The following is a 9,045-nucleotide window of genomic DNA, read 5'->3' on the forward strand; positions in this document are numbered from 1 at the left end:
TCAAACTCCTACCTACAAGTATAAGCCAATATCTACCAAGTGATACTGTTAGACTGGGGTCATAAGGAAGTGGAAAGAAATATCCTTCTCGAGAAATCAAAACATCAGAACTGGGGGGGTGGGAGGGGACACTCCTGCTGCCAAGACAATATAAAAGAAGAGATGGGAGCCCTAGCCAGAGTGGCTCAGTTGGTTGCGCATTGTTCCATGCACTGAAAGGTTGCTGGTTCAATTCCCTTTCAGGGTACATGCCCAGGTTGTAGGCATGCAGGAGGCAGCCCATTGAAGTTCCACTCTCACATTGATGTTTCTCTCCCTCTCCCTTCCTCTCTCTAAAAAAAATCAACAAAAAACTTTTTTTTTTAAAAAAAAAAGAAGAGTTGGGAAATGTTTGAAGCACTAAAATTGATAACTGATATACTTGCAGCTCTTTTCTTAGATGACCTCAATATCCTCATAGGTGAGCCACCTGATATCCTGGCTTCTTGATTCCTTATTCTCATTTCTAATGATTTCCACCTTTGTCTATTAACTAGAGGCCCGGTGCACAAAAATTTGTGCACTGGTGGGGGGCTGGTATCCCTCAGCCCAACCTGTGCCCTCGCACAGTCTGGGACCCCTTGGGAGATAACCACCTACTGGCTTAGGCCCGCTCCCCGGGTGGCAGATGGCAGGCCCGATCCCGCGATGCCTGCCCCGCCTCCCTGGGTCGCACATGGGAGGCCCGGATGGCAGCGGGGCGCCCCACCTGCAGTATGCAAATTTAACGGCCATCTTTGTTGGGTTAATTTGCATACTCTTCTGATTGGCTGATGGGTGTAGCAAAGGTATGATTAATTAGCATCTTTGTCTTTTATTAGTGTAGATTCTTAGTTACACTGAGGATTTTATCATCCCCAGTAATTTCACCATCTCCAAAATTAACTTTTTACTCAGGTATCCTTGTTGCAATTTTGGGTCTCATTGAAACCTGTGTAATGACCCCTTCGTTTCTATTTCTTCAACTTCTTCTGTCTTTATGTCCCTTTTTTATCTAGCTTGGATTCTATGGTCCATCATTGTTATTGTACTCTTAAAATTGTCTTAACTCTCTCTTTCCTCTAGCTCAGTGGTCAGCAAACTCATTAGTCAACAGAGCCAAATATCAACAGTACAAGATTGAAATTTCTTTTGAGAGCCAAATTTTTTAAACTTAAACTATATAGGTAGGTACACTGTTATTAACTTAATTAGGGTACTCCTAAGGCTTAGGAAGAGCCACACTCAAGGGGCCAAACAGCTGCATGTGGCTTGTGAGCCACAGTTTGCCAACCATGGCTCTAGTCTAGCTCATACTTTTCTAGCTTTCCTTTCACTGCTATTTCTTAGTCTTGTTAGTTCTACAGTTACTTATGGCTTTTTCCTTCTCATTCTATATCCAACTGTCTATTTGACATCTACACTCACACCTAACATCTAATGAATCACTCCATCCAGGTTATTATTTTTTTAATCTCCAAAGCATATGCTGAGGCTGTTTACGTCTTTCCATCTCCATTGCCTCTCTAGACCAAGCTACTATCATCATTCTATGGCAGTGATGGCGAACCTATAACATGTGTGTCAGAGGTGACACGCGAACTCATTTTTTTGGTTGACTTTTCTTTGTTAAGTGGCATTTAAATATATAAAATAAATATCAAAAATATAAATCTTTGTTTTACTATGGTTGCAAAGATCAAAAAATTTCTATCTGTGACACGCCACTAGAGTTAAGTTAGGGTTTTTCAAAATGCTTACACGCTGAGCTCAAAAGGTTCACCATCACTGTTCTACGGGGTCATGTGGTAGCTTTCTAAACATTATTCTTGTCATTGTCTCTCTTAATTCATTCTCCACACAGCCACTAGACTGAAATTTTCAAAATGAAAAGTATTTCTTTGGACATAGCTATCTTTAGTGAATTTGCCATAGATAAATTTCTTATTTTGCCATAAATAAGAGGAAAGACCAGAGAAATCACAACCCCACAAAAATCACCCAGCAACTGAACCATCAAAAGGAAGAGCATATTAGGGGAAAGGCCATTGTACGCTCCCTGTTTATCAACTATAGGGAACTTGCTCTACTGCTATGTTCCTTTCCGCCCTACTGTGTCCATTCTTTAATTTTATAACCCAAGTTTCATTTAGTGTATTGACACTATATGTATAGTTACCTTTCCACCCTAAGGTTATAAGGAGGGTACATTCTAGTTCTATCTCATAACCCCCTACCTTGCTCCTCACCTTGTAAGCAGCAATAGCGTCTTTCTGCCTGTTCCTCAGGGACTGAAGTTCCTTCAGGGTTGCCTCCAGTTGACCCTTAATGATGATAAACTCCTCCTGGGAATACCGCATAAATTCAACCCATACTGACCTGGGAGATGAAGGGCCATAAGGGACATCTCCCCCAAAGCACTAGTATGTCAGAAAAAAAAGCCAGCTCTTGCTGCAAAAGTCTTTCCTTTTCCCCACGTCATAGTTCCTGTCTCTTCCAAGAATAGTGAAGGAAATTATAAGCAGCAGAAAAACTTAGGTTTTTTTCTTTTTACCTCCTTAGTTAACCACAGGGGTTTGAGGAAAGTAACAGAACTCTATACATTTTCTACCCTAGTTACACTGTTCTAACTACACCTTTATTCACGTTCTCACTTAGAATACTTATTTCTTCCTTTTGTCCATCCAAATCCAAATGATTTTCCCATTCAAACTTTCTTTCACCATACATCACCTGAATGTTTCAATTTTTTCTAATCTTTTCTGAAATTCTAAACATTTATGAATTACTAGTGTGACAAAATTTAGCTCTCAATAGTAATTCTAAAATTACTTGGGTTTTTTTTCATTTTGACTAAATTTCAAGAGTTTTATAACAAGAGCAATATTGTATGCATCCACATTCTGCGTGGTGTCTAGTAGAGCACTGCCATGGCAGGGTTTTGGTAAATATTTGATTAATTGGATAGTAAGCTACAGCTTCTCCACTGCTCCTTTCCCATTTTAGCACCTCTAGAGAAAGAACATTGTAAGATATATTTTCAGAGCATTCTGGTCTTCCTAATAATCATCTGAGTAAAAGGGTGAAATTGGAAGAGAGAAGTCCTACAGAAAATATTTTCCCCAGCTCTCCTAACAGATTGTTCAAGGCTCACCTACCGTGAAGAAATGGACAGCATCAGCTATCTGCAGGAACTCTTTGGACTGCCCTACAGACAACCGAGCATCTTTGCATTGAAAGCAGATCAGCTTCCCTTCCGGCTTACTGAACAATTTCAGGTTCTCTCCATGTTCTGGGCACTGTGGATGGCCCTTGAGTAAGGGTAGATCCTTAACCTTGTCTACCAGCCTCTCCAGTACAAGGTTGAATGCACAATTGGCATATTGACACATCATCTTACACTTAGGACAGAACGTTTCCTTTGTTTGCTGCTTCCAAAAGTTTTGAATACAGGCCTGGCAGAAGTTGTGGCCACAGGTTAGCATAAGTGGATCCCGGAACCAGTCATTACACAGTAGACAGTGTAGCTCCTTAGTAATATCTTGTAGCTGCACGTTAGAGGGTATCTGAGTGATCAAGTCATTTGCTTCAATGTAGTTGCCTTGGTCAGTGTTGGAGGAGATTTTGGGAGATACCTTTGGAAAAGAACAGTTAAAATGAGTTCTCTTTCTAGCTATCGACTCCAGGATAGTGGACTCCACTCCTAAAGAAGTTGAGAATTGGTGCAGCCAAAGTAAAAGCACCATATCTCTTCTTTGAAAATGATCTGATAAGTTTTGTAACATCATCATTTATTACTACTTTCAACACCATTTAAACTTTAGTAGAGAACCAAGACAGAAGAAAGAATACTCAACCAAAGAAATATGTTTTGTTGTACATCCCCCCTCCACTCACTTTTTTTATGTATCAGTTGAAAGTTTTACCTTCAACTTCTGTTCTAGTTATTACCTTTTTTTGTTTTGGGTTCTAGAAGTCAAGTACAAAGAATTAGAAGATCAATCAGATTCCTCAGTCAATGGCATAGTATCATTCAGGCCTTCTGCTCTATTTTTTATTTTTGTTAATCCTCACCCAAGGATATTTTTTCCCCATTGATTTTTATAGAGTGGAAAGGACGGGGCAAGGGAAGGGGGGGAGGAGAAAGAGAAAAAAAGAAACATCAATGTGAGAGAAACACATCAATTGTTGCCTCTTGCACATGCCCCAACCAGGGCCAGGAAAAGAACCTGCAAGCCAGGTATATGCCCGTGACCAAGAATAGAACCCATGACCTTTTGGTCTGCAGACCTACACTCTACCACTGAACCACACCGGCCAGGGCCTGACCTCCTTTAAGAAAAATTACACAATCATCTGAGTAAAGGGGTGAAATTGGAAGAGAGAAGCCCACAGAACATTTATACAGAAAAATGCAGAATCTTACTTGTACAGTTCAATGACTTCCAACACTAAACCTTAGTTTTGCCTATTTTTGAATTTTATATAAATTTTGTGACGTGTTCTTGTTGCTGGCTTCTTTTGTCAACCTTACATTTGTGAGATTTATCCATATTGTTCCAAATATACACATTTCTCTTGGCTATACACCTGGAAGTGGATCATAGGATTGGCATATTGTATAGAATGCCAAACTTTCTACACAGCCCCTAGGTTTGTCCCATATCTTTATCAACAGTATAGATATACAGGGTATCCCAAAAAAGTGTATACACACAATACCTGTAGATTCCATTACATTTTGAAGATGAAATGGATTTCAATAAACACTGCCGTTATAATTATCCAAAGTTTATATACATTTTTGGGGGGACACCCTATATTTATTTTAGCCATTCTGGTGGGTATGCAGTAGTATTACAATGTGGCTTTAATCTGCATTTGCCTAAAGACTGTGGATATTGGGACCACTTTCAGATGTTAATTGTCCATTTGCATTTCCCCATTTGTGAGTGCCCATATAAGGCGCATATTTTATTGTTAATTTGTCTTTTTATTTATTCACAAGAGTTCTTCACATATTTTAGATATAAGTTCTTCATCAGATACACATACTCCAAATATCTATTGTCACTATGTGGATTGCCTTTTCACTTACTTAGTGATATCTTTTAGTAAACAAAATTTTAAAATTATTTTTGAACTTTTTTCTTTTTAAGCATAACACCACACACACACAACACCACACACACACAACACCACACACACACACACACACACACACACCATGCACACACTGCACACAACTTCTCTTTGGGCACACAGCTGCTTACAGAGCAATGGAGGCCCTGTAGTTGGCTCAGAGTCTTTTGGGAGTCCTGGACATGTAGCGTGTGATTTAAAGTCAGAGATAGATTAGGCTCCTTGGTCTCACGGACTCTCTGTCTTGTAAACAGGAATACAGCTGGAGGAGGGTCAGAGTAGGAGCCTCTGGAAAGGGACCTGTGTTGCCCAGATCTAAGGGTGGTAATGCCTTTTTGTTCCATTTCGCTCACCCTTATCCTATCTCATCTGAGCACCATCCTTGGGTTAGGCCTGTCTCTGCTCTGGAGTCAGCTAGGAGGGGCTGCCCTGAAAGCAAGTCTGGAGTTTTGTCTCACAGGCCACACCTTTACCAGAACTAAATTCCTGAGGTCTCAGGGACCCCATGGGGCGTGTCTGATCCAGCTGTGCGGAGGAGCTTGTAATCATCATTGATTGCCCAGATTATCAGAATCTGGGCTGTGCTTTCTAGTTTGTTTGTTTTTTTGCCAGAATTCCTGAAATGACCTTACCCACTCCAGATTCTGAAATGTAGCATCCATTGTCCCCAGCACATACCATGTCCAGTTCTGTATTCTTACCTTCTCCTGAATGCTAAAGCTAAAAGATAGAGGTTCAATAGTATATAAATAGGGACTGGGATGAGACCACCTCAAAGTAATATAGCCACTTCCCCTTTGAATATTATCTCTCCACCATTCTTTCCAGTCTGTAACCAGTCTCAATTTTTTGTTGTTGTTGTTTACCCTTACCCAAGGATATTTTTTCCATTGATTTTTAGAGAGAGAGTAGAAGGGAGGGGGTGAGAGAGAGAGATTGATGTGAGAGAGACACATCAATTGATTGCCTCCCGCATGCACCCTGACCTGGGGCCCGGGATTGAGCCTGTAACCAAGGTACATGCCCTTGACCCAAATCAAACCTAGGACCCTTCAGTCCATGGGCTTATGCTCTATCCACTGAGCCAAATTGGCTAGGGCTTTCTGTGTGTACTATTAATTGAGAATCGAACCCATGACCCTTCAGTGTGTGGGCCGATGCTCTATCCACTGAGCAACACTGGCCAGGGTAGTAGCAGGACAATTTTTATCATGGAGATAAGTATGTTTTAGGAAAGCATAATAAATGGGTCCCTGACACTTGACTAGGGAGTGTTGTCAAGGATGACATCCCATCTAGAATGTCTAAGATGGCACTTGAAAGATCAGATTGTAAGCAGAGGAAAGTGAGGAAGATTGTTATGGAGAAAAAAATGTTAAATGTACAAATACTATTTTTTCAATTTGTATGCCATGCCTCCTAAAGGATAAAAAACTTAAATATAGCCCGGCCAGTGTGGGTCAGTGGTCGAGTATCGACCCATGCACTGAGAGATCACTAGTTCAATTCCCGGTTAGGGCACATGCCTGGGTTGCTGTGGGCTCAATCCCTGGTGGGAGCATGTAGGAGGCGGCCAATCTTTGTCTCATTAATGTTATTATCTCTCTCATTGTGCCTTTCTCTCTCTGAAATCAATAAAGATATATTTTTGAAAATAATAATAGACAGAAAACTTATTCTGAGGCAGAATCCCCGAGGATTGGTCTAAGGGTTATTCTCATGCTCTTGAAAGGGAAACAAGATTCAAAACTTGCTTTGACATTCAAGTCAATGGTGGAATTAAGAGAATCCAAATGATTCCAACCCTAAAACCAGGGCTATCCCCATCTGCTGTACATGCCCTGGAGAATCTGAGTATTCAGAACTGCTTTATTCCTTACTCCTAACCCTCTATTCCAGTGGTTCGCAACCTTGGCCGCACATTGGAATCACCTGGGAATCTTTTTAAAATCCTGATTTCTGGGCCTCATCCTCCAGAAATTCTGTTTCTTTGTTACTAATGTTGTGGCCCCACCCCATAACAAAGAAACAGAATTTCCAGTACTTTCATAACTCCCACCATTTGGGCCCTGCGTTGCCTTATATCAGTGGTACAGTAACTCCAAAAGAATGCTTGTTTGAGACAATGTTATATTTCACTGCAGTTTTATGGCGTTGCTATTTGCCTTCATTATAAATTCACTCTCTGAATCCCAAAGGGAATTGTATCATCAGATTAAACAAGGCTGGCCTTGTAACTTGGATTCTGTGATGTTTAGGACTTTGTATTGTGGCAAACTTCCAGCAAACAAACTTTTTTAGTTGTGGGGCAAAAGTAGGTTTACCGTTCTTGTTTTCATAAGAACAGTTGCGAGTATGCAAAACAGTTTATTCTTGTATTAGTATTTATAATTATTGTATTATTTTCATAAGAACAACTGTAAACCTACTTTTGCCCCACCCTGTACAAATATGCAGAGCATTGCTCACCTTTGGTATGGACTTATTAGGTATGTTTTTTAGACCAGTGATGGCGAGCCTCTGACACGCGTGTCAGGTGACACGCGATCTCATTTTGTTGGTTGACTTTTCTTTGTTAAATGGCATTTAAACATATAAAATAAATATCAAAAATATAAATCTTTGTTTTATTGTGGTTGCAAATATCAAAAAATTTCTATATGTGACACGGCACCAGAGTTAAGTTAGGGTTTTTCAAAAGGCTGACACGCCGAGCTCCAAAGGTTCACCATCACTGATTTAGACCATCCTTTCCTACTGAATACAACCCAAAATTCAGGGCAAACAAATCTGGTTCAGGCTACTGTTGGCTATCTGGCATGGAGTAGGTGCATTTAGCATGTGACCTGCTTGTCAGTCTTGGATTCATTAGATGTTTTCCTCGTGGTTATCCTAGTATTGTGATTTTTTGCAAAAAAGACTGCAGAAATCAAGTACCATTTTCAACAAGTTCTATTTCAATAATGAGTAATAACATTTTTTTAATCCCCACCTGTGGATATGTTTATTGATTTTTAGAGAGAGAGGAAAAGAGGGAGAGAGAGGTGCGGGGGACGGGGGAGAGAGAAACATTAGGAATGTGCCCTGACCAAGAATCGAACCCACAACATTTTGGTGTATAGGCCAATGCTCCAACCAACTGAGCCAACAGCAATCAAGGCTCAACTACAACAGGAGAGTGTACACAGTCCACATGGCGGGGACATGCCTGGAGTGCCCAGCTTGAGTGAACAGGGAGGTTGTGCCACTGGACCCTAAGGACACTTACTACATTAGGCCACTCTGCCAAGCCTGGAAGCTGCAGCAGCTCTAATACACAGAAACAAACACAGGGAGGCTGGTTTTTAACAGCCAAAAGTTATGGGGACTTCTCTTCCTGGCTCTGGAACCCTGGGCTGGAGGCCTAGTGTGGGGCTGGGACCCCTTGCTCCTCAGGGGGGACCTCCACAGCCCAGATATCCCTCCTGATTCTTATCCAGCACACATGGATGTGGGATTAGCCCTTTCAGTGTCTCCGCCCTCCTACTAGTCTTTATATCGTTATCTGTAGGACTTCTGGCAGCTAGATTTCAGGTAGTTCTGAATGATGGTTGTTCTGTAGTTTAGTTCTAATTTTGAAGTGGTTGTGGGAAGATATGTGAATACCGCATTTACCTACACCGCCATCTTGACCAGAAACCTATCATTTTCCTTTGTTTTTTTCCCCTGACATATCTGTGATTTTCAGAAAATGTCTTTACTCGTGGAAGCAGAGTTTACACATTAATCCTCTATGACACAGATCCTTGCCCGATTAATAATGAATGAGCACGTCTACTTTCCAAAGATTTATGATGAAGTTATAACTTATTTCTGTGATTATGTTTCTAAGGGATTGGGGAAAAA

At 40.9% G+C, this 9,045-nt stretch overlaps 1 pseudogene; it reads right to left on the reverse strand.

The window, feature by feature from the left end:
• Window positions 1–3,089: 3,089 nt before the first annotated feature.
• On the reverse strand, window positions 3,090–3,764 carry LOC107181527 (annotated as a pseudogene).
• Between the last annotated feature and the right edge of the window lie 5,281 nt (window positions 3,765–9,045).

The sequence above is a fragment of the Myotis davidii genome, unplaced genomic scaffold (assembly GCF_000327345.1).
Source record: "Myotis davidii unplaced genomic scaffold, ASM32734v1 scaffold46, whole genome shotgun sequence".
Taxonomy (NCBI): Eukaryota; Metazoa; Chordata; class Mammalia; order Chiroptera; family Vespertilionidae; genus Myotis; species Myotis davidii.